Source organism: Macrobrachium nipponense, chromosome 3, assembly GCF_015104395.2.
Source record: "Macrobrachium nipponense isolate FS-2020 chromosome 3, ASM1510439v2, whole genome shotgun sequence".
Classification (NCBI taxonomy): Eukaryota; Metazoa; Arthropoda; class Malacostraca; order Decapoda; family Palaemonidae; genus Macrobrachium; species Macrobrachium nipponense.
The window spans coordinates 72945772-72970908 of record NC_087202.1 but is presented as its reverse complement, the minus strand read 5'-3'; the positions used below and the strand labels follow the sequence as shown (position 1 = coordinate 72970908).

Below are 25137 nucleotides of genomic sequence, written 5' to 3'. Positions count from 1 at the left end.
CACAGAATTGCTGTGTGGAGAACCAGCAATGTAAAATGCCAATTAGATATAGGGGTGTGCCCCTTTTATGCAGCTTCAGGAAGAGCTTCAGGTAGTTTACTCTGTCAAATGCTTTTCTCACATCTACAAAACAAAGGAAAACAGGAGAGGCTGATGATAGGTAGTAGTTCAGCAATTCTTTCAGTATGTAGATGCAGGTGTTGGTTGAGTGGTTTGCTTTAAACCCGAACTGGTTGTCAGTGGTGTGTAGAAAGGGGAGAAGTCTCACTAGAAGAACAGACTCAAGTATCTTCGATGCGATCGTTGTGATTGCAATCGGCCGGTAGTTTGCCAGGGTCAGCTGCATCCTTAGCTTGTTTTTGATTAATGGTTATCAAGTGAACTAGAGTAGGGAGTCTGGAAGAAACCGGTGGGAATTATGCATGCATTGAATAGGGCAGCTAGCAAAATGTAAATTATCGGATGGCAGAGTTTGAAGGCCTCTGCAGGAAGACCATCACAGCTGGGCGATTTATTATTAGGTAGGCTGTTTATGGCATCGCTGATGTTACCTGGCGTAAAACGGTCTGCAAAATGAAATTGAATGTTGTCAGTAAGGAGGTTATCTACATCCTTTCGGGAATCTTGATCATTTATGCAATTCAGGATATTGTTGAAGTGATCGCCCCACATACTTGCAATAGCTTCGTCTCCGACTGCTTCCCCTATTCTCTGTGAATAGCTTTTTAGTTTTGGGATTTAAAGACTGGATATCTTTCCAAAGACGAGGATAATCACCAGATTCTAAGTTTCTAGACATTGCATCGGCTCTTAGTTGTTTTTCATATAACCTGCAGTGCTTAAGAGCAAGTTTGAACTGCGCTCGCCTGTCTCATTAGCAATGCAGTGTGCCCTTCCCTGGGGCTACCATTTTGCCTCCACAGTAAAAACATTTCTCGTGAGTATGTATACAGATCTTTAACCAAGTCATTCCATCCAGGAATATTACGAGAATTACCTTGACGAAATCTGTAGGCAGTCCTGCCCGAAGCAAGCAAAGCGGAGATTATGTTCGAATAGAATTCATTCAGATCCCTCTTGTGGTGGGTCATTTCTACAATTTGTGTTTAGTACAAAGTAAGGCGTCTGCCGGTTGAACTATTGACCGCAACCTGGTTTCCGTGGTCGCTCTAAAGTATCTGGTTTTCTCTTGGTTTTTAAAATCCCAGTTTACCGCTGGTGGGCGATCAGTTAGGGGGTTCACGGTAGGGAGGGATGGGGTACTGAATGACACCTGTAATGGGATGTGATCGTAGCCCGTTGCAAGGTTCATAGCGAATATTGCAGGTCATAATAGAATCATGAAGTTGTGGGGATGTGATGCAGTGGTCCAGCCAGGAAGTTGTAAATAGCGTCCGCTCTATTATGTACATATGAATAAGAGGAGGGAGGGAGGAGCCAAACATCGCTAATTGGGAGAGCATGATTTTGACAGAAGCGAGTAAGTTCATTATAAAATTGTTTTGTGGGGTGTGAATTAAGGTCCCCTATTATACAAATATGATCAGCTGGAGAATCATGAATAATACTGTGTAACTCCCCTAGGATCATGCAGTAATGATCAAAATTATTGTTATTTTCCCATGGCATATAAACATTGATAATTAGGATTTTAGAGTTCCCTATTGTCACTTGAATCCCCAGCAATCTGTCACTCCTGTAGGTCATCACCTTTATCGTATTGTCTAACGATTTGTGCCACAGGAAAGAAAGGCCTCCTTTCGGGCGACCGGCTAGGATTTGGTCTGTAACTTGCATCGATGAAGTCGAGAAGGTTCTGAAGTCTTCATGAATTGAATCGCATATGGCAAGGTCATGTGGCCAGAGGAGCGTTTCTTGCAATGCAATGATGCCTTTGAAATTTTTACAGAACATGTTTAGGAGAGGAATGTTCCGCTTGAGGCCAAAGATATACTGTGGGCTACTCGTACTTCTTAGTTGCATCCTGGATTCTTCATCTGACGTGACATATAAAGTTTCCTCCAGAAATGGAATGGTACATTTTTTGTTCATTGATTGTAAAGGTTTCCACAATGTTGTCAACGGGCCAGTTAATTTGATGGTTTCCAGCTGTTGTCCATTTTCAAGAAGTCGCAATGGTTGTTTTTCCATTCAAGAGATTTGTTACCGCTTCTACTACTGTGATTCAAGCACTCGGCTGCAGAGACACATACAGGGAATAAGTTTCGTCTGGAGAAGGGCCATGAACTTAGGTTATGGATCCAACCTACTTGTTGTTGATAACCTTTCTAGAGTCAAATTAGGTTATGGATCCATCCACTTGTTGATAGCCTTTTTAGAGTCAGATTAGGTTAAGGATCTACCTACTTCTTGTTGATAGCGTTTCTAGAGTCGAATTCTAGTTATTAGTCTCGTTGTCATTCTTGCCAACAAGAACTTCATGTACTCCATGCGCTTTTAACTAAATACCATTTTCTTTTGAAGCAGTCTCTAGACTCATTCTTCTAAATGACAAAAAAGGTGGTGCTTTGGAAGCATTTTTGAACTGCGTATGTAATAGCATACTCCCTATCTGAACCAACCAAGAATTCTGGAAATCCTGCTTTTGTCTTACCAAGCGTAGGCGAAACAAATTTTGTAATATATTTTGTAATAACTTTGATAATTGTGATCCATCACAGTTTGAGTGAACAAGGTCGAGCATGATTGGAGATAAATAATTTTTACTGATGTTTTAAAACTATTGGAGGTACATGCGGTAAAACTACTTAATTGAAAGTTCTGAAAGGGACTAAGCTATGAATAAAAGTTAAGAATAAAACTTGAGTTTAATCTGACCACTTAAAAAAAAAAAAATTTTTTTTTCACCCGAGCAAGAAGTGGCTTTTCAACCATGCAAGAAGTGGCTATCCTCTAGTTGTTCTATTGTGTGTGGAACGAGTCCATTTTCTTTTCTTATGATGCCTGCGTCCTTTATGTAGTTGCTATTATAAATTATGTGCTAAGTCTAAACTTTCAAGGATAGTTTTTCCAAATGTGAATCCAGTTGTAGTATACATTAGGATTTTGATTGCTTCCATGTTGGCTAGATCTACCAAGAAAGTTTCCTTTCCAAGGTACGTCATAACTATTGTTTGAATACGGCACTCCTCAAATTCAGCTCAAATTCAGGACCTTATTAGACAATGTCACTACCTCTTAATGTTGGAGTTTGTTTCAGAGTAAAACAATTGTTGCATTTTCTCCACATCCGATGTAAGGGAGCGTTATGGTATGTTTCTCAGTTGGAGGAGGGAGCTGTCATGTATGTCTGGTTTGTAAGTGCAAAATATGTTATGTAACACCCCAATGTAAGATACTTATGTAGACATTGCACAGTATTGCCATGTTATTGTATGCTTAGCCTTGATGCTCATGTATTTTGTACTGTGTATACGCTCGTTTACTTTGTATCACTTCTTGTCTCTCGCTACGATCTATTCCGCCCAATAAGCAGCAGCAGAAGAAGAGTGTTAAATCATCCTGCATCCAGGATATTCGATGATGAGAATGGATTAGATACTAACAACCAGTCATCTTGCCCTGTGGGTAATCATCATCATCATCTCTTTATCGCGCCAACATTGTATCCACTACGAGGTGTTTCCACGTAATCTGTGTTTTGTTGTATCCCCGAGGAAAGACCACAGCACCACGGTCACCGCAGCGTTTGTATCCCATCTAACAACGAACGGGGCCCTATGTTAAAATTCGAGATCCACTGCATAGCGGCCTGATTACATTCGTAGAGGTCCAAATCTGTACAGATTGGTCCATGTTCACACCCACGAAGTATGTGATCCAGAGAGGACAAGACCCCACTTATGAAGATTGTCTCCAATCCTTCCAACTCTAGCTCTTGCTCGATTAAGAGTAACCCAATCCTTTCTACAAAGGTTTGTTCCATGGGCTCTGGATGGCCTCACCCATTTATATTTTTGGGTCTTTGAATGGGATGTTCGGTGGTGCAATGCCTGCCAATCTATAGAGTACTGGAAGGGGTGTTGGTCTTAGGGCCCCAGTAATAATGCGACATGCTCGAGTTCGGCGTAAACTTTATGGGAATGACATGACCTTTCCTAGACTGGTGAGCAGTATTCGGCAGTGGAGTAGTAAGTGCCAGAGCTGTTTGTCTTAGGGTTTGAGGTTTGTTCCCCAATTTGAATTAGCAAGTTTGTTAAGGAGGTTATTCCTGGTAGCTACCTTCTTTACTTTCCTTACATGCTCCAAAAAAGATAGTGTTCGGTCTAATGTAACGCATAAATAGACGGGGAAGCTATCATTCCTCAGTTTCTTATCATTGACTGTTAGTTTTTAAGATGGAAAGCACATAGGTAGTACCTGTGTTTCATCTTGGTTGGCATTTAGGAAGTTGTGCTTGTAGTATTCATTAAGATCTTTCAAAGCATCTGATAATTTGCTTTCGATGATAGTAAATGACTCTGACTGTGTGGCTAGGCACAGATCATCTGCATATATAAATCTGTGGATATCTCTAAACTGTGGTTGATCTTTGGTGTAGATGTTGAAAAGCACTGGGGCCAACACACACCCTTGTGGGAGGCCGTTTTTCTGTTTTCGCCATCTGCTTCTCCTGCCGTCCATTTCAAGAAAGAAAAGTCTGTTACTCAGCAGTGACTGGATGATATGCGGCTAATAACAATACTATCTAATGGAAGGCAGTCACTTTTTCTGAAGTTTACAATAAAGTACAGTTTGTTAAAAAATGAAATAAATGCCACATACTCATTTAAATTTTCTTTGTTTCCGAAGCCCACTCGCCACAATCATCACGGAAGATTCTGTTGCCTATTACGAAGTGTGCGTTTTCCTTTTGTCCCGTCGTCATTTCTTCAATGGGATAAAAGCAAAATTCAGTTTCTTTTGTGAGTACAATACCAAACACTTTACTGACTTCTAAAAATCACCCATTCAGTTTGTCTTTTCTAACATTATTGATCAGCTCACTTTGAGTCTGCTCATATGTAAAGTGCAGTGCCTCTTCCCCGGCTGCCTGGCTTAAGACAACATATACATCGGATGTTTACTCTTCTCGGATGAGAGCTTTCGGGAAAAAAAAAATCTCCAGCTGGAACAGATCCAAGTGTGTGTGTATGTTTTTTTTATTCGGTTCTGTAGGATTAAGGCTAATCTGCCTATTTGACGCTTTATCTAGAGTAGTTGGTAAAGAACCAGTGATTTTGAATTATACTGCTGCCTATACTCCTGGGGCTGTCATTTAGGCGGTCTCCTGTATGAAAAGCAGATTTATTTCTTTTTAATTTTATTTTAGCCTTTTAAGGTTTAATTTTGTTCTCTACGAAGATTTTGCTGGTCTTGTCTTATTTTTTGTTAGACTTCATTGATCATACACAGTCAAGGATACTTACAGGGGTGTAAATTTTTGTTAGACTTCATTGATCATACGCAGCAAACAGCCAAGGATTCCCAGTTGGCGTGGTTTACTTTTTATCTATATATTGTACTTGTTTGCAGTTCATTTTTGCAATTTCTGCAATTGCCGTGTTGTTGGTAACTGCTACCACGGGAACCATATCACCCGATGTTGGGGCTAATTGAATCTGTGTATTGAAACATATTAAAAAGTAATGTGAAGGACCTTTAACATCTTTCCAATATGCTTTCATCATGCTAGAGGTTTGTTCTAGCCCTTGTTTCTTGCTGTCTGAGCGACATTCTTCTGGGCGCTTTTTTTAGCAATGTCTTGTGTACTTTCGTCTTGGGGCCTTTGTTTTTTTTTTGTTTTTTTTGTTTTTTTTTTGTTTTTTTTGTTTTTTTTTTCTGAGCGACATTCTTCTGGGCGCTTTTCTTAGCAATGTCTTGTGTACTTTCGCCTTGGGGCGCTTTTTTTTTTATCCTGAGCGACATTCTTCTGGGCGCTTTTCTTAGCAATGTCTTGTGTACTTTCGTTTCGGGGCCTTTTTTTTGCTAAGAGAAGCTAAGAGGAAGAAATGTTTAAAATCTGGATGATGCGTAAAAAACTAACTACTGTAAAATTAAGACCTATATTGAACTAAAGATGGATTCAGTATTGTTGTTGATTTATTATAGCAGGTGATCAGATATGGAAGAGAAGAATTTGTGGGTTATAAACGTTTTCAGTGGGCAGTTCCTGCAAAAAATTACGTTCTTCCTACATAACCTTCATAAGTTAAATTCTATAGAAACCGGATTTTAATATGATACAAGTATCCCTTAACAAATCCTTATCTTATCTTTACATTATCACGAGAGCATTTATTTTCTTTGCGGCTATGAACATGAAGTTTTGCTGCCACAATAAGAGATAAAAAAAAGTCGAAGCAGCGCCTCAGTGGCGTGGTCGTTTCGGTCTTGGCCTGCCACCTCGGTGACTGCAAGTTCGATTCTCGGGCATTCCACTGAGGAGTTAGTTGCTGAATAACCACTGGTTCTATGCAACGTATAAACACCATACAAACAATAAAAAAAATTCGAAGCCTAGCACCGTACATTATTTCTTTACTAATTGGGTATTATTATACTCAGAAATAAGATGATTATGAACCAGTTTTAAATGGCAAAAGTAACTGGAAACGGGCATCCCTAATCTTTACCTGGAAAGTTCGACTGGAAGCCTCCTTTCCAAATGGTAATTCCAGTTCCGTAGGCTGTTGGTATCTGGACATTCGTCGAACGTTGATGATAATAATAATAAGTAGCAGTGGGTATCATAAACAGATTCCAATGGTTCTCCTTGAAGGGTATACAATAGAATTCCCTGAAAAGAGATATAACTGTCAATGTAAAAAATACTTCAGTAGTCAGTGACTGTCCGCAAGAAAGTCACTGTCAATCTCTTCAGTTACTTGAAATTTTCACTCCCAACACCAGGTCACTTCAAAATTGTTTTTTTTTATCCATAACACATTCGCTAAATTGCTGGAAAGGATTAAAGGAAATAAGTGAAAGAGCAAGCCAAGGGCTGCGATTAAGTGGTGAATAAATGCCTTTGCTAATGATAATAATTTTAAATGATTAAATATTAGAATAAAAAAAAATAACTGCACTCACTGTAAAAACATTAATGTACGAGTAGCTATGGCGAAAATATTAGAACATTGGTGAAAAGTCTCATGAATCCTAATTTACCCTTCGAAATTTTGGGCTTTATATATATACGGTATATATATATAATATATATATATATATATATATATATATATATATATTGTGTGTGTATGTATATATATATATATATATATATATATATATATATATATATATAGATATATATATATATATATATATATTGTGACGAAGTGCCAAGTATCTGGTTAGTACGCTTACCATTAATTAAATGAGTACCTCGCAACAGCCAGGCACCTGAACCTTCATTACAGGTAAAATACGACTGAATACTCTAAAGGCAACAGTGGTCCCTTAAACAACTAACCAGTATTGCAGAAAATCAGACTAAGTTCATTAAAACAGGTGTGAGGTAATCTTATCTGTAATTAAATTAATTAAGGGCATCACTCCATCAACAACTTGAAAAGTCTAAGCATTTCCCTGATTTCAAAAGTCTAAGTACTCCCCTGGTTCTAACTCACTTCAATTAAATTGAAGGAAAACAGCCCAATTACCACTCTATGTTTATACCTATACAAAAATATACTTATATACTGGTGAAAAAGAAAACTTATAAAGATTTTAAATATAAAAATTTATTAAACTCAAAATTATGAGTGAAATTCACAATCTCAGGGAAATTTACTGTTACTTGAAAACAACACAAAGTTTAATTAATTCTTGAATTAGTTAAGTAAAATGAAATCAAAGTTAATTTATCACAAAAATCAAGAAAATTGATTAAATAATCGAAATTCAAAAGCATTAGGCAATAATTAAAAATTGGAAATTATTTCACAAGTGCTATATAACAATAAAACTTGAAAAGAATTCTAAGTAAATGCAAATTAATTCACAAATGTTAAATTCAATTAAATGTGCAACGATTAATTAATGAAAACAACTAAGTTAATCAAATTGTGAATGCAAATGAATATACAGTAAAATGTGGAAAATACCCAAATTGTAAAAAGCACTAATCACACAGAATATAAAATAAAAACACACACTTCAATAAGAAAATGGACAAATGCACAAAAAATCGCTTCAATAAGAAAATTGGATAAATGCACAAAATTTCACTTCAAATGAAACAAACCCAAAACAAAAATTTGCAATGTGCAAAAATTGAAATCTTTCTCCAAACCACTGTAACTATTAGTTGCAATTAATAAGCCTTGTAATAAAACATTACCTTGGTACCAATTGTTTCTGCTGCACCTAGTTGAGAAATTTCACCACACAATTCACAATATTTAAAAAAAGAAAAGGTGCCGTTACACACTTGTACAGTGTTCGTTCAGACTCCACAATAAGCTCTAAATAATACTAAATAACTCTTAAGAAATATCAAATCTGAAATTTATACGAGTGACCAACAACTACGTATTATAAAATCTTTACGTTAATTGTAAAATCAAATATGGAGAGAGAGAGAAGAGATAGAGAAGTAGAGAGAGATGAGATATATATAGAGAGAGAAGAGAAGAGAGAGAGAGGAGAGAGAGAGAGAGAGAGAGAGAGAGAGAGACCCAAACGCAATGAGGTCTTAAGTAAGAATGAAATTTCCTTTCGTACGGTAGCTTAACAGTGGATTTTGTCACACAAAATGTTTTGGGGCTGAGAGACATTACTTTCATAAAAATTCTCTTTCAAATCAATAAGTAAAGAGAAATTGAAATTACAATGGTAAATAACATTTATTATTACATGATTGTAGATGATAAAAGTATTTTCGTATGAAAGGAATAATGATATATAACGAAAGCAAAACTAAATGACTTTATTCCCCAAAGATGACGTATGCTTAAACAGAAGTTTCTAGAACGATCTTGCGAAAGATGGTGCAATCCTTTCACGTGCCTTCTCGAGCAAGATGTACATGTTTGAAACCAGACCTGTACATTGTATGCTCTACATGTTCCAAACAAAACTCGCTTATCAGAAGTGTAGACGTTATGAAAACAAAACGGAGGCTTCGAGTTCTTATCTCGAGCGATGACAAGTTATGGAAACAATTTCTAGCTTGGAACGGACAATGTTAATCTCTCTCTCTCTCTCTCTTTTCACATTCTACATTATATTCTCAACTTTTTAAATTTTATTATGCAAAATCTGGAATAAGGAATCTGAAAATTTTGCAAACACTTTTCATAATAATTCATCGTTAAAGAGAGGAAATATGCATTACAAATAGATATATAATATATATATCTATATATATATAGATATATATATATATATATATGGATTTACGCAGTTACATTAGTCTAAAATGTATTGAGGACACAACCTGTGCAGTCGATTTCTGGAACAATGATAAATATATAACTCATTAGACGTTCATTTTGGTAAAGCGCATATGAATGTATGTGCATATACTATACAATGAAATACAATCACAGTAAATATTTCATGTGTCGAAGGATCCCCAGTGATATGCTTGTATACGAAACACACACATACACACACACATATATATTATATATATATATATATATATATATATATATATATGTGTGTGTGTGTGTGTGTGTTTCGTATACAAGCATATCACTGGGGATCCTTCGACACATGAAATATTTACTGTGATTGTTTTTCATTCTATAGTATATGCACACACATTCATATGCGCTTTTCCAAAATGTACGTCTAATGAGTTATACATTTAACATTGTTCCAGAAATCGACTGCACAGATTGTGTCCTCAATACGTTTTAGACTAATGTAACTGCGTAAATAATCCTATTGTAATGATATGAATAATACAATTTAAAGATTATATGGAGCTGTGTACCCAAGCATTGGAATCACAAATCATTTATTGTTTCTGTTTAAACTTAATCGGGAATATTGGGTTTTTATGAAGTGCCCCAAATCAATTTCCTCCCAGTCTGTTCTGGAATCGAACGCTGGTCTGTTCAAATGAGAGTTGAAGGGTCTAACAATTTTAATATGAGAGTGAGAAATATATAGTATCTTACTATGTCTGTCCGTCCGTCTGTCATTCAGTCACGGCCAAACGGCTTGTCCGATGGGCATGAAATTTGGTAGGGTTATAGTTTTGACCCCTAAGATAGTTTATAATGGGGGGTGGGGGAGGGGGACAACCGTAACCGAAAATTCAAGCCAAAAATGCCGGGCAGTGTAACTGTAGCAACTATCTTAACAGAAAAGGGAGGGAGTGAGAGAGAGTTTATTGGTTGTTATTCAGTTTTCCCGGGCAGCGTCAGCAGCGGGTTGGTCAGCTAGTATGTATAATGAAAGAACGGAATAGAGAGAGGGAGAGACTCATGTGCATTAACTTCATCTTCCAATCAGTTCGGAATTATTGGTTGACGGCAACCACTTGGAACATGAAGATGACTGTTTCAGAAATTCATGATAATATCTGAAATGGAATACAGGTGTAATGAATTAATTTATGCTATCATTTATGTTATCTTTTCCTCGTAGAGTGAACAAATTTCGTATCAATGTAAATTGCCATATTGTAATAATATATATAATTATATATATATATATATATATATATATTTTTTCTGCTATTCAATACTTGTTAAAATTCAACATCGAAATAGTCACTGAAATATCAAGGATTTTGGGATTGGTCTTGTGGAGAGCCAAGCATTAACCTTATCATGGAATTGTGTCTACTCTCGGCTAAATACACCGGTGTCATAATAGGATTACCCATGAAAACCAAGGTAAATAAAGGCCTCCAGAAATATACAGCAATAATAATGAATAATATATTTTCTGAAATTTATTTGAAGTAAATCTTGTCCTACCATTATTCAGTACAACGATAATTATTTTTCTAGTAATTCGTGTTGTAACGGCAGTACAACGATAATTATTTTTCTAGCAATTCGTGTTGTACCGGCAGTACAACGATAATTATTTTTCTAGTAATTCGTGTTTTACCGGGAACCTTAGTGGTTTTAATCTGAGATTGGAATAACCTGTCAAATTTTAAGGAAGTATATATGAGGTGTTCATTTATTTGAAATGTTGCGGGAAACCCTTGGAAATGTGATCTTGGTTGAAATTCCACGAACTCTTCAGTTTTAGGTGCCTTAGTATGAAAATGTGTGGAGCGTGGTTATAAAGATTTGTATGAGGTATGTCATACATATGAGAAACTTTCAGAATATGAGGAACTTTCAGAATACGAGGAACTTTCAGAATATTAGGCGATCCAGGTTAAAGTGGATTGTAAAATTTCAACTTATATTCTAAATTTGGTTATAACGGATGGATGTGAGAAATCTTATGAGAGTGACCAGGATCTTTGTATTAATGTTAAATATGGCTTACTCTGGGAATTTTAGATCTTCATAGCCAGAGTGAAATAAGTTACCACTATGAAAAAAGTGATCAAAGCACTCGCTATCGAATCTTGAGCACTATGAGAAGTAGCAGACATATGTAAGCCTTATATCCAGAGGTGATGTGGTATGGTATGGTAATCCTGGAGTGCAATGTCTGTCTGTGAACGAGCCCGTGGCACTTCCAGCAACAGGTTGGGGTCCTCGATTAAAGAGGAAAAGCAGGTTGAGCTTTGTATGTGTGTGTGTGTTTTATTTTTTACCTTGGATTTCAGCCGTAAGAGCGCTAGAAGTTGCAAAATACATTCTGTTACCAATTGCAATAATCGAATTGTATCTTGCACCAGCGTTTGTTTATATCACTCATGCTGACGGTTAAACGATAGTGCATTTGGATCTTTATTCAGTGGCTTTGTGCCATCGCCGTCATCTTTAAGAACGAAGGGGAGCATTTAGAATAATTTTAGGCTCTTTAGCTTTCGATTAAACAAAGTTATTCGAATGTCAGGCCTTGTTGTTAAGTCGGAATAAGTCCCAGTCACTTGCCCGACACCTTTGATGATTTAAGGTCCGGTCAGGTCGGAAGGAGAAGAAGAAGAGGAACCTTTAAGGAGTGTGTTTGCAGTGAAAGGCAGCTAACGTCATTCAGTAAAGATGCCATGCCTTCAAGAAGCAGTCTCTCCCGTTTCCAGTGCTTAACTTACCTTGAAGCTCTCTTAAAGATGAATATTCATGCGCCACTTGGGTTATGATGTTTCGCGCATTGAAGTTGAGGCGAGTTCCCCACGATTCCATACACGTTTCCTCTCATGTTCGAAGTGATGTTGGTTAGTGCAGTATTACAGTAAAGCAAGTTCGGTTGGCCGAATGTATTCCTACATTTTTGTTCTTTTGGACGGTAAGTGTGTTTGATAAAGTAATGAAGGGGACCCTAAAGATGCTCATTTGGAATGTTGTGTGCGTTATGGACCGGGTTGTTTTGAAAAATATGTAAGGGTGATGTTCTTTCACATTTCCGGTTGCAGTGAGCATTCTACAAAAGGACCAAGCTCCCAAACGTCAAATGCATAGTTTAATGTTATGAACCTGAATTTATCTTAATTATGTTTCGGCATGCATTATATTGAATGAGATGAAAAATAAAAAGAACGAGAAAATTATTTACAGTGAGAATTCCTTGTTTTAGTTTGTAAGGTGATCTTTGAAAGTTATGTGGCGTTGTAGAAGGAACTAGACTTCGAGCTAATGATGAATTAACCACCGCTAAAGAGAGGGACAAAAGGTAGAATAAGTAGACAGCTTTAAGGGCAGAAGCATAATGTCCCCATAGATTAATTCTGCAGTATTTTAAAAGGTCGTAATTTGTTTCTATGCATGTATGTATAATTATACATATATATATTTATTTATATATATATATATATATATATATATATATATATATATATATATATACACACACACACACACACATAAATATATGCATACTTATGAATATGTATATATATATATATATATATATATATATATATATATATATATATATATATATATATATATATATATATACACACACACACACACACACACACACACAAAGTGTTGATATTGAACAAACTTATTTCAGTGTAATGATTTAAGTTTTAAGAAAATTTCGTGTTAAAAAGAAATTTCATTTTGCGCATCTGTTACTTTTTCATTTTATGGGAATATTTGCAGCAGTGTATAAAACAGTTAAAGACAACAACAAAAGATTTGCTAGATGACAGTTGAAAGGAATGATCTCAAGACGTGCAGACGATTTTTCAGTAAAATGGAGGAAGGGTTGTTGTCATAAAACATGGAAGTCTACACAATTTAAAAGCACATTTTTGAAACTTAGGTCATGCAGAATTGGATGTTCGAAGGTTTAGATATTCATGGTAAATTTCTCCAACTCTTTGTTTGGTAGGGGAGGGATCGTGTTCTTGAGAACTCCTGGATAATTCATAAAGTGAAAACATAAATGTTGAGGATCTCTATTGATTTAAAATGTTGAAAAGTATGTTTTGTAAAACCGATTAATTGGTTTCATGTCAAACAGACGTCACAGGTTTACATAGAATATGCAATTTTGATACAAAGAACCCTAGTGGAATATCCGGTGACCCAGATTTTTATAAAGAGCTGTGTGTTGTTCCGAGAACTAGTGTATCACTCAAAAATTCAATTTTTGATGATAGCATTGCTTAGGTTTTGCACTGAAACTTGTTTAGAATTCAATTTCTGCAGTGTCAATTGTCCTTAGTTTGCGAATGTAAAGACTTGCAAAGGTTTCTTATTTTACCATTTTCGTGTTGGTTTTAATTATTCTGGGAACATTTTTCGATGTAACAACTTGACTTTTTTTCTGAAATATAACTAAGGCCGTAAAGCAGCGTATTGCGAACATCAGTTCTAAAATTAACATTATTGATCTTTGAATCATTTTGTGATGTAGGAATATAAATAGTTTTTTTGATAGGTGCTGATGGCCTTATGGATGCTCTACACATTCCCAGCTGTCCTTTGTGCAGATTAATGTCTTATTGACTTTTTTTTTCTATTTCGTCCTATGTTTTCCATTACTCTGGTGGGCAAAGGGATACTTATTTTTCTTATATTTTCAGTGTTGTTTTAAAGCATAATGTACAATTAGTTCCAGTCTTATCATATTAATATCCTTAGATCTCTCTCTCTCTCTCTCTCTCTCTCTCTCTCTCTCTCTCTCTCTCTCTCTCTCTCTTGTGACTTAGTAAAATATGATAGTTTTAAACATTGCTATATATCTGTTGTTCATAACACAGCAGAATCGTACGAAAAGACCAATATATAATATGCGACGAAATATTCTGGAAAACAGAATGGGTAAAGGTGAGAAGTGAGAAAAACAGCTGACAATAAGAAATGTAGTTGGATTAGCATTTCTCAGAATTGGAAGCGTGGGCATGAAAATATAATATTGTCATGCAGTGTGTGATATTTATGCGGGATCATAATATATCTCCTTGCAGCATCGCGAAAAAAGTGCAGCAATAATGTCTTAGGAATGACAGTGATATTTCCTTCCTGATGCTCGTTTTAACTTCTCAGATTGGCACGTATAGATACTTTTCCTCAGAATGCCCATTTTCAGATTATGTTCGCACGGAATTATTTACAAAGTTTATAGAATATGCGATATTAATGTTTATACAAATGTCATTTATCACAGTGATTGTGATATTTGAGAGTAATTATGAAAGGGTTTTATAGAGAGATATATGATTTATGATAAACTCTCAATATTCATCAAACGGTTATCAAACTGGCACTTGTTTGCTTTCAAGGTTAGATACATAACATATATTGATAGAAGTGTTGATGTACGTGTGAAATTCTCAGGTCAACAGTTTATAAAAATAACTTTCCTCAGCAGTTGCAACATTACGTGTAGTCATTATGAAGGAGATTGATTTGTTTTATTTATTGAAAAGATGGAGTTTTGACTTGCACATCCTTCAGGGAAATAAGTGAATTTGTGAGGGGGATAAAAAAAGGTTTTGCTTAACTGTTTCACATCTTCAGAGATATTACATGATGACATCCTTTCCTTTGGTAAAATTTAGTAACAAGAAAATACTGAATGCAATGAAGAACTGTAACCTCCCCTCCCCCCTCTCCCTCCCACAAGGGCTTAGAGCAACGCCATCTTGAATTCAAGATGGCGATGCTTAGAGCCGTCAGCCATCTAACGGAGTGGATCCTGCTGTAAGCATTGCCGTAGCGTGTTTGTAGCGTCCTGACATCATATAGCTGTACCCACTTTCTAGCCGTTGAATTTGTTTCCATTCCCTCTTCCTTTACCATGTTGCTGGCCAACCCCTCTAGTTCCTCGTTGGACGATTGGGTTGCGTGCTCGCCTACCGATTCGGTAGTGGATAGTTCGATTCCGCACTCTGTCAACGTGTAATCAGAGGAATGTGTTTCTGGTGATTAGAAACTCATTTCTCGATATAATGTGGTTCGGATCCCACAAAAAGCTGTAGGTCCCGTTGCTAGGTAACCAGTTGTTTCCTAGCCACGAAAAAAAAAAAAAAATCTGATCCTTCGGGCCAGTCCTTAAAGAGCTGTTAATCAGCTCAGTGGTCTGATTAAACGAAGATATACTTACTTTTTTTTTTCAACCTACCTTTTTTTTTTTTTTTTTCCCAACCTCTCTTAAGTATTGCTCCTTTGTACAATCGTGGAATTCTCTCCAAGGTTTACCCATAGAGCCTCGAACTTTTTTCATCGCTGTCCTGCCACTTCAATTTCTTCTTTTCACTGCTTTAATCACCAAATGGCCGAAGCGCCAGTGCTTGGATGTATAGCCTGAAATCCTCGATTCAGTCATTCATTAGAATTTTGCCTCCCACAGTATGCAAGCTTTGGTCCCACTAGGACTCATTACTTTCATAATTTCAAGTTAGCCGAAAAGAATGATATCGCAGGCAATATACGCCGAAGTAATCAGAAGGTGGGAGAAAGAATGTAAAACTATGTACGGACCCTTAGATATTCTTAAACGTCAAGCACTATACCTAGGGCTCTGTGCATTTTATTTTTATTTATTTATTTACTATTTTTACCACACACACACACACCACACACACACACACACACACACACGAAACGTATCATAATAAACTCCTTAATTGATCTTCTGAGTTTCGGTAACCCTATGAATGTCTCCCATATATATATATATAATATAATATATAATATATATAATATAACTATATATATATATATATATTATATATATTATATCTATATATAGATATATATATAATATATAATATATATAATATTTATTAATATATTACATATATATATATATATATATATATAAACAGGAGAGAGAGAGAGAGAGAGAGAGAGAGAGAGAGAGGAGAGAGAGAGATCAGAGGGTTACCGAAACTCAGAAGATCAATTAAGGAGTTTATTATGATACGTTTCGTGTCATCCTGACACATCATCAGTCTGTAATGTAAAATAAATTCACATTTATAAAAAATATATAAAAGTTTACATGCTATTTTAAAAAGGAAAACATAAAATACTAAAGTTATTCATAAAATTATTGTTTAAAGCTTAAAAATACTAAAATTATTTAAAAGGTGACATTAAAATTGAAGAAATTTAGGATTAAAATGAAATATTAACCTTAATAAAGCGAAGGACAAGAAAGGAATGGCTGTAGGACCGTAGTTTGCCCAGATCTCGACGACGCCAAGAAAAGCTGAGTAGAGGATTGACTAGAATTGAGGGAAGGAACGAGGTCCTTGATATGTAAAGACTCAAGTGTCGTTATATAATGGTTATGCTGGGTATTGTCAATTATCGAGAAATGTTTTTTGTTAATTTCAATTTTACAGAGAGCTGCATGATTTCTTATATTAGAAAGTTCAGGGTTGGTTTTCCTCTGGCCAGTTCTGTAGCTCACTCCCGAATGACTAGAATATCGAACTTGCAACAAGCGTTTCGTCGATCCAACGTAAGTACCGGGACACCCCGGGCAAGTAAATTTGTAAATAATATTGGATCGCATAAACGGTTGCAAATTCTCTTTATAACTAAGAAGTGAGCCTATTTTGAGAGGATTAATAGGTATTAAATTAACTTTGAGACTTCCGAACTCTCTTTCAATAATTTTCTTTATACGGTCTCCCAATTTATTTTTGAAAAAATATAGAATAGTGGCGTATATGGGTAGTTTTGGTACATAAAAGGAAGGGGTATTTTCCGTGAAATTTAAGTCAAGTAATTTGTTTACCATTTTATAAAACACCTCCGTAGGGTACGAGTTAGTTAAAAAATAATCTCGTAAAGATTCAATTTCAGTTGGAATGATTTCCAATCAGAAGCATACCTAAGTGCTCTAAAGACCAAAGTGGAGATGGCATTTAGTTTAAAATTGATGAAGCACGAACTATAAAAATTATTCCCCATTCCTGTGAAGGTGTGTTTCCTATAGACAGAAGTATTAAACTTATTATTATCTCTGGTTATCTTGATATCTAAGAAAGGTAAGCAGTTATCTTTTTCAGTTTCTATGGTGAAGTTTATGTTACTGTGCTGAGTATTCACGAACTCCAAAAAAGCATCACCCTGCCATGCATGTCTAAGTAAAATAAAAGTATCATCTACATATCTCTTGTAAAAAGTTGGTTTGAAAGTACTTGGGAATTCGGCTAAAAAATTTTTCTCTAAGAAATCCATAAACACATTGGCAAAAATCGGGGCTAAAGTGCACCCCATGGCCACGCCCTCGACCTGCGAGTACAGAAGACCATTAAAAACGAAAGCGGAATCTTGCACAGCAATTTCCAATAATTGCTTTAAAAAAGTCTATTAAAACCGTGGAAAGTGTCATCAGCATTTTAAAAAAACTCTGTCTAAAATAATGTTAATTGTCTCTTCTAAGGGTACATTGGTAAATAAATTCTACATCGAGACTAACCATATAGTGATCTGAGTCCAGCATACAATCTCTCTAAATACATTGTTACTTTACTTAAAGAACTCCCTCAACCTGAACATAAAATAAAAAATGGCTTAGACTTTCAGAAACTTATTGTCATGCAGGACTCTATACTCAGCTCTTCTTGGCGTAGTCGAGATCTGGGCAAATGACGGTCCTACAGCCATTCTTTTCTTGTCCTTCGCTTTATTAATGTTAATATTCCTTTGTAATCCTAAATTTCTTCAATTTTAATGTCATGTTGTAAATAATTTTAGTATTTTTAGCTTTAAACAATAATTTTAATGAATAACTTTAGTATTTTATGTTTTCCTTTTTAAAATAGCATGTAAACGTTTATATATTTTTTATAAATGTGAATTGATTTTACATTACAGACTGATGATGTGTCAGGATGACACGAAACGTATCATAATAAACAACTTAATTGATCTTCTGAGTTTAGGTAACCCTCTGAAGTCTACATGTTCGCACCTTTTGATATATATAGATATGTAGAGAGAGAGAGAGAGAGAGAGAGAGAGAGGTGAAAGAGGGGGGAATGGCGAGGGGGAAGGTAATAATATGTTTAAAGTGTTTTATATAATAATAAAGTCACATAGCTCAGCTCGCCTAGAGACAAGGGGTGGTACACTGCAAAGTTCACAGGGGAGAGCATGGTATTTGCTGAACAAGCAACTTGTCTCAGAGGTCGTTCCCCGTTTGCGAGGCATGTGCATTCGTTTGTACGCGTATTACAGGCCTACTGGTTCAGGGTACTTGTGGAAGACGCATTCTTTGTGCAAAGGAGAGAACAAGCGGTTGCCCTAAGTGTCGGGAGAAAACGCCCATCGAAAAGGTAAGACACGTTCTTTAAAATATTAGAAAATCTGTTACCTTTTGGAAAAGAGAGAGAAGTGTGGAAATATTCTCTTTACGTAAATACTTTGAAAAGAGTGACGTGGGGTGTCTATATAACTATTATCTTTATTACAGATGGGTCCGATTCCATGGTTGATTAGGAATGGGATTCTCTAACTGACTAATACTAGACAATGTGACTTGTTTGGGGTTTGAGAGTGTAACCTTAGTCCGGAAGGTAGAATGTTATCTTATTGGTTTTCTTTATGGGCAGATTTGGGTATTTGTGCCATTATGACTTGTTAATCATTTTGTTCTTTGTTATAACCAATTGCTTTGGGAAATAAATGATATTTTTGTATATTTACGCAGTCTTAATAAGCCTCGTGACATCTTACAGACAGGGCACCGTTGGCAACAGGTAAGAGTTCCCAGTTTGTGTAGTTAGGGTAATGAAGGGGGTGTAATAGATATATATATATATATATATATATATATATATATATATATATATATATAATGTGTGTGTGTGTAATAATGATAATAATAATGAATTTTATTTTTAGCTTAAGGCCATATATATGTAATATACACAATGACATACACAATCTAGATACATAAGATGACATGATAAAAAAAAAAAAAAAAAAGTTCCATCCGGTCATCATAGATTTATGTTTTTTATGATTGGGGAGCGTATAACAGTATATTTCATTTAAAACGTTTAGTGTAAATGATGTGATTTTGATACTGACTCTAAGGTTAGGACTTAGAGTTGGTAGAAATTTTACTCGAGTGGAGGAGTGTAGTAAGACCATCTGGTTGGCTGGTGTATCCTATAAAGGCGATGTGTTTCAGCGTATAGCATGTGAGACCCGGGGTCATGTGGACTTTAGCTAATAATGCTCTTTGATTTCAAACAGATAAAACAAAGTTTGCTTTTGTTTGAAAGAGTTGTAGTATTTCATTTGGCTTATTGTTGTCGTAACCATTTTTTCTGAATCAGAAGTAGCCATAGGTAAGCAATGAACATGGCTGTTAGTTGCAGTGAGAGAGGGGAGGACTAGACGGTCCAGTCATAAAAGGTTAACATTGAATAATAAGGAGGTTCCCCAGCGTGATGTGAAGCAACCAGCATGGTCGTATATCGTAAGGAAATGGCAGAAGGGATGGTCGTCCCCCTCTCCTTGTCCATAATAAAAGATATAAACGCAGACCCGGTCATCTTCATGTCATTCTAAGACTTAAGATTTAGGTATACATATTTAAAACCCGTTTATTCTAGAAGAAAGGGTTGCAGCTGAATATATAATGGCTTCGATAAGTTGCTGTGGTTGGTCTTAGACCGTCAACTTTTATGAGGCAGTATTTTGCTCGTAAATAAACCTTTGCTTCGGTGTTGCGTAAGAATCCTTCAGTGTGCGTCCTAGACGATTAGATTTTTGTGTCCAATTTAAGAGTTGCTTGTAGATTAGCTTCAGACGTTATTGATTTAATCTCTTTATTGTTTTATGTTGAGCTTGGATGGGTATATTTAATCGCTTTTATATCTACGATCCCCATATGCTATTGTATGTAAGGTTTTATTTCCAATTGTGACATGTGATACTTCCGGTAGCGCGCTGTTATTTCGTAATGTTTTATGACGGCACTGACTGACCTTGACGCCCTACCTGAGATTCTGTCCTAAAAACCACCCATCCCGTAGACTGAGGAGCCCATGCACAGGAGGGGAACAAAACGCCGAAACGGCCTCCATTAAGAGAAAGGTATCTCTGTATTGCTACAGCCAGTTCCCTCTCCTGAAGGCGGCGGCTTGTATTTGTAAGGTTGTTGGTTAGGAAAATGAACTCGACAACTCTGAAATGGATGTGTTAAGTATACGGGCCACCACAAGTGTGATGTTTTCTCTGCTTGTTCTGATATGTTGTTTATTTGTAAACTTGTAGACAATTTCATTGCAAGCGTCAAATGCTTGTCTTTCTCTCTATCGTCCGATTTGATTAACGTATTGAAGGTATGACAGAGATTGAGAGAATTAAGCATCAGTTCGTTGATCGTTTTGTTTAATTTGGATCATGTTAACTAAATTAATTTCCTAGGAAGATTACTTACACGTAATGAAATGTAACGATTTCTTTCATCTGCAGTGTTGAGCTGCTCGTGTAATGTATATATATTGCAAAATACAGCTTTAGAGTTTCAAGCTTTGATGACCAGAATCTGCCGTAATATATCTTTGTTAATTAATGGGATGTTGCATGATTTTATCCTACCAGAAACATTTTCTTGTTTAATATGCTCTAGTTAATGCAGTGTGCGATCGTCATAGACAAAGTTTATCGACCGGAATATTTTGAATATTTTATGACTCCTTGATTAAGAGTATTAAGAGTATGCTAGCCTCAGAATCCTTGACGTTCATCGTATTCTCATGTGGGATTCTGTAAGGAGGTTATTTATTTATTAAAGTATTCAAAAATTGCTTTTGATATTAATTCAGATGTATAGCCTATGTAGTTGAAGTAGGGTGATGTTTGGTTTTCTGCACTCCATCTCGTGATGTGGATTTGAGCGATGTGCAGGAGATGAGGCAGTATGCGGTATTATAATCATTAAACTAATCTCTGTACTTTTACAATAATGTCTACCCTAGTCATTTCGAATGATAAAAACATAAAACGTGAAACTGTAATTAAGAAGTCGCCATTCCTTTCATAATTATGGGAAAAAAAGTTGGAATTATAAAGCCTGAGTTTGCAAAATATCCTCGTCTGTGGTATTGCAGCATAGATACCCTAATAACGTGAGATGAGTAACGCCATTATGCAAATTAATGGCGCTATATTCCGTCAAAAGAGGAAAGGTAGCGGCAAAAATGCGCTCATACAAAGCCGTGATTTAAGTAAAACAGAACCATTTGAGTGCAAATGTATTCAAGGATATAATGAAGCTAACTCCCACCAGAAAAAAAAATGAAAAAGGAAAATGCTATGTTGATAATGCTTTCAGATCTTCCTTAAGGGTCAGAATCCTTTATAGGGAGAATTTGACTGTTGACTGGTTTTTGCGTTTGAACTATTCGGTGGTGTTTCCATCTCAAATTTTGGTCGTTAGGTGTTACACGACCTCTGTCGCTGAATCCGAAATGTATATTTGTAGGAAATTCAACTTGTTACCTTTATGACTTAGAAGTGTCTAAATTCATGTTGTATAGAAAACTTTGTTCACCCTTGTTACCTGTTGAATTTCCCTCAATAGTTATCGAGAGGACAGACAGAAGGTTCCTCACTATTATTAGATATATTTATTCTCAATGTTGGTCACACTACTTACCTCGTTTACATGCTTTTATGTTTGCAAAGTTAAGACAGGAAACGCGGCTGAAATGGAGATTACATTATACCCATTAGCCAAAGTGGAAATGCTCCATAGCCATTATGTCCGACAGGAGAAAGGATTTTCTTAGTTTTTCGTTGTAGCCCCTTCCTTTATTCCTTCCTTTATTCGAACCTTGGAAAGACCTCTTCCACAGCATTGATGGCGTCCAAGGTGAATGCCTTGCCCAATTAGTTTTTTGACGCAGGAACCGATTATTATGTTTTAAATGGACTGCATGTTGACTCGGGCTCTTGCTCCGACGAGCAGATCGTAAAGAATGCGTTTTATGTCTCTGATTCTCTTATATACTTTGTTTCGTGTCAGATGGAAAATACTGTTGTTAGTTTTAACTTGTGTAGCTTTGACTTCAAAAATATTTCGTCAAATATTGACCTTTTTGAACCGGTTTGGTTTTGATACTGATGCTGAGATTGTGTTAGCTGAGAAGAGTAAAGATTACAAGACAGCTGGGCTCTCAGTTATAATAATAATAATAATAATAGCAACAGGTTTGTTTTGGAACGTTGATAGGGTTCATATATACAAAATCATTTAGGCGTACATAACTATACCCATCTGATAAATGAAGGGACTTGATATGTACGTTGTCAAGGCATCAGAGATGAAACGAACAGTAACGTTTGTTTGGGATTTATTTACAAATAATTTGGTGGTGGACGGGATAAGGATAAGCCGATTGCGTTATAAAGGTTATTTGAGACAAGGCCAGGAAACTTTTGTACACACACACACAAGATCATCTTCAAATGACATTGTAATAATAATGTTGGAGACCAAGAAGGAAATAGCTACGCCCTAAACGTTGATACTCACTGAGTTCAATGTAGGCATTACTAAAGGTTCTTTGCAGCGTCCCTTCTGCCCCCTTCATTCTCTTTACTAAACTTTCATTTTTCATCTGTTTCTTCCATCTTGCTATCCACCTTCTCTTAACAATTCATTTCATGGTGTATCTGCGAGGCTTTCCTTCTGTTACACTCAAACCTACCGACTCCCAGTTTCCTTTCTAGCGCTGAATGACCTCATAGGTCCCAGTGCTTGGCCTTCGGCCTAAAAACTTATTCCATTCCCAAACGTAGATGATTGTAAAAGCAGCTGTTATCCGTGTCAGGATCAGGTAAAGCTAATACGACTCGTAGCATAGTAGTATTTACGAGTCTAGTATCACATCTCCCGGCCTATACTAGGTGTGTGCGGGAGAGACGCAGACAGACGGACAGACAGACACACGTTATTAAAGAAGAGAAACTTTCTAAACCGTCCATTTTCTCCCGGATGTCTCTATGAGGCTCCTTCCATTAGCAGGGGTCTTTTTTAGGTCGGCTTAAAGAGAAAATAACCGTGTTGCAAAAGAATTGCTTAATGGGATAGAAACTGATTAAGAGGGTAATTGCCACGAAGCTCTATCTCGCGTATGCTTTATTTTAGCCTTGCCTCTCTCTCTCTCTCTCTCTCTCTCTCTCTCTCTCTCTCTCTCTCTCTCTCTCTCTCTCTCTCTCATATTTCACAACCCGCAAGGATGGAAGTCAAGTCAGAAGGCCATCAATTCAGAGGCGACTGGCGCCAATCTTGGCAAATTAATCTTTTGATTTTTATATAAAATAAAGCGAGGGATTTTCAAAATATGAATTTTAGTGCAATTATGAATATTTTGCCCCAACAAATTACTACTCTTCACGTAATGATGCAAAACGGCCGTGAAAACGATATATACAGTTTTCTAATTCCTAAGGTAATTTTTTGGGGATTTTGAATAGGCTTAGAAATTCTGACTATACGTCACTCTTGTCTATATTGTGGATACGGTACTTTATAAGTTGCTAGTCTTGCATATCGATATTTTCTCTTATGTCATAAATTTGAATTTAATTCGCATTATTCAGTCTACAAAGGCATTTCCTACCAAAGTGGCAAGTTATGGAAATTTATGGCTTTGGATCGTCTCGTTGTTCCTCGACTTTGCGACGTTTCATCAGCTGGAAGACGTCTTCCTTCCTTGTTGTACTTCAGGTATTTTGGTCCTCTGCTTGGCTAGTTTTATATTCCTACCTCTTACTAGAATGGATGTCATAGTCATCTTGGGGGCATACCGCGCACCTGTTATTCGTTAAACTCTTATTTCATCTAAATCTGGCCTTGCTGGGAGTAGTAAGTTGTCCATTCAGTCAGTCGAATTCAGATGAACGCACTACCACATCTAAGAATCTATAGTAGATTCACATCAACCGTGCATCTGATGTCTAGGCCAGTCCCTTACGACGCTCCCGATTGGCTGTTGATAAGCCAATCACATGGCTAGAAACTCTCAGTCTCTCGAGAGTTCACATAGGCAGGATGTATGTTTCACTTCTCCTGAGGGATACGTCTTTCAAAAGTATCTCTCAGGAGAGGTGGAACATACATCCGGCCTATGTGAACTCCCTCGAGAGACTGAGTGTTTCTAGCCCTGTGATTGGCTTATCAACAGTCTATCGGAGCGTCGTAAGGGACTGGCCTAGACATCAGATGCACGGTTGATGTGAATCTATTATAGTTGGTCGTAACCTAGTTAACATAGTTGCTCTCATAGCTTGTTAGCATTGCTTCCCCTCGGTTTCTGGAGAGTCCAAACCTCGGGACGTATCTAATCCCTTTTATTTTTGCGAGTGCGTGATGGAGAGAAACACTAAGGCACACATTTGAGTCTTGTAACACAAAACTGCTCGAAAACTAAGCGACTGAAACCTCGAAGAATTCACATTTGATAATACTAGCCTAGAAACGAAATAGCATGAAAAAAATTTCAGGTGAAAATAAACAAGAGCGGCAGCAGAACTCACAAAGTCAAGGTCTGAATCTGCCATTCGGGGGATTTTGCGCGTTCTGAGAAAAATACTGAGGAAAAATCAACCT

At 36.5% G+C, this 25137-nt stretch overlaps 1 protein-coding gene and 1 long non-coding RNA gene across 3 annotated transcripts in view; one reads left to right on the top strand and one right to left on the bottom strand.

Annotated features, from left to right (window-relative positions):
* Positions 1 to 25137, top strand: part of LOC135221806 (uncharacterized) — a 938326-nt gene that overhangs the window by 38609 nt on the left and 874580 nt on the right. The gene's annotated exons all lie outside the window — the stretch shown is intronic.
* LOC135222218 (uncharacterized) lies at positions 420 to 8565 on the bottom strand. 2 transcript variants are annotated; one of them, XR_010316223.1, is made up of 3 exons: positions 8345 to 8565; positions 6636 to 6799; positions 420 to 566 (listed from the first exon to the last, which is right to left on the bottom strand). It is a non-coding gene; the product is annotated as an uncharacterized LOC135222218 (long non-coding RNA). The 2 variants fall into 2 exon arrangements; XR_010316224.1 differs by lacking the exon at positions 420 to 566 and adding an exon at positions 1511 to 2197.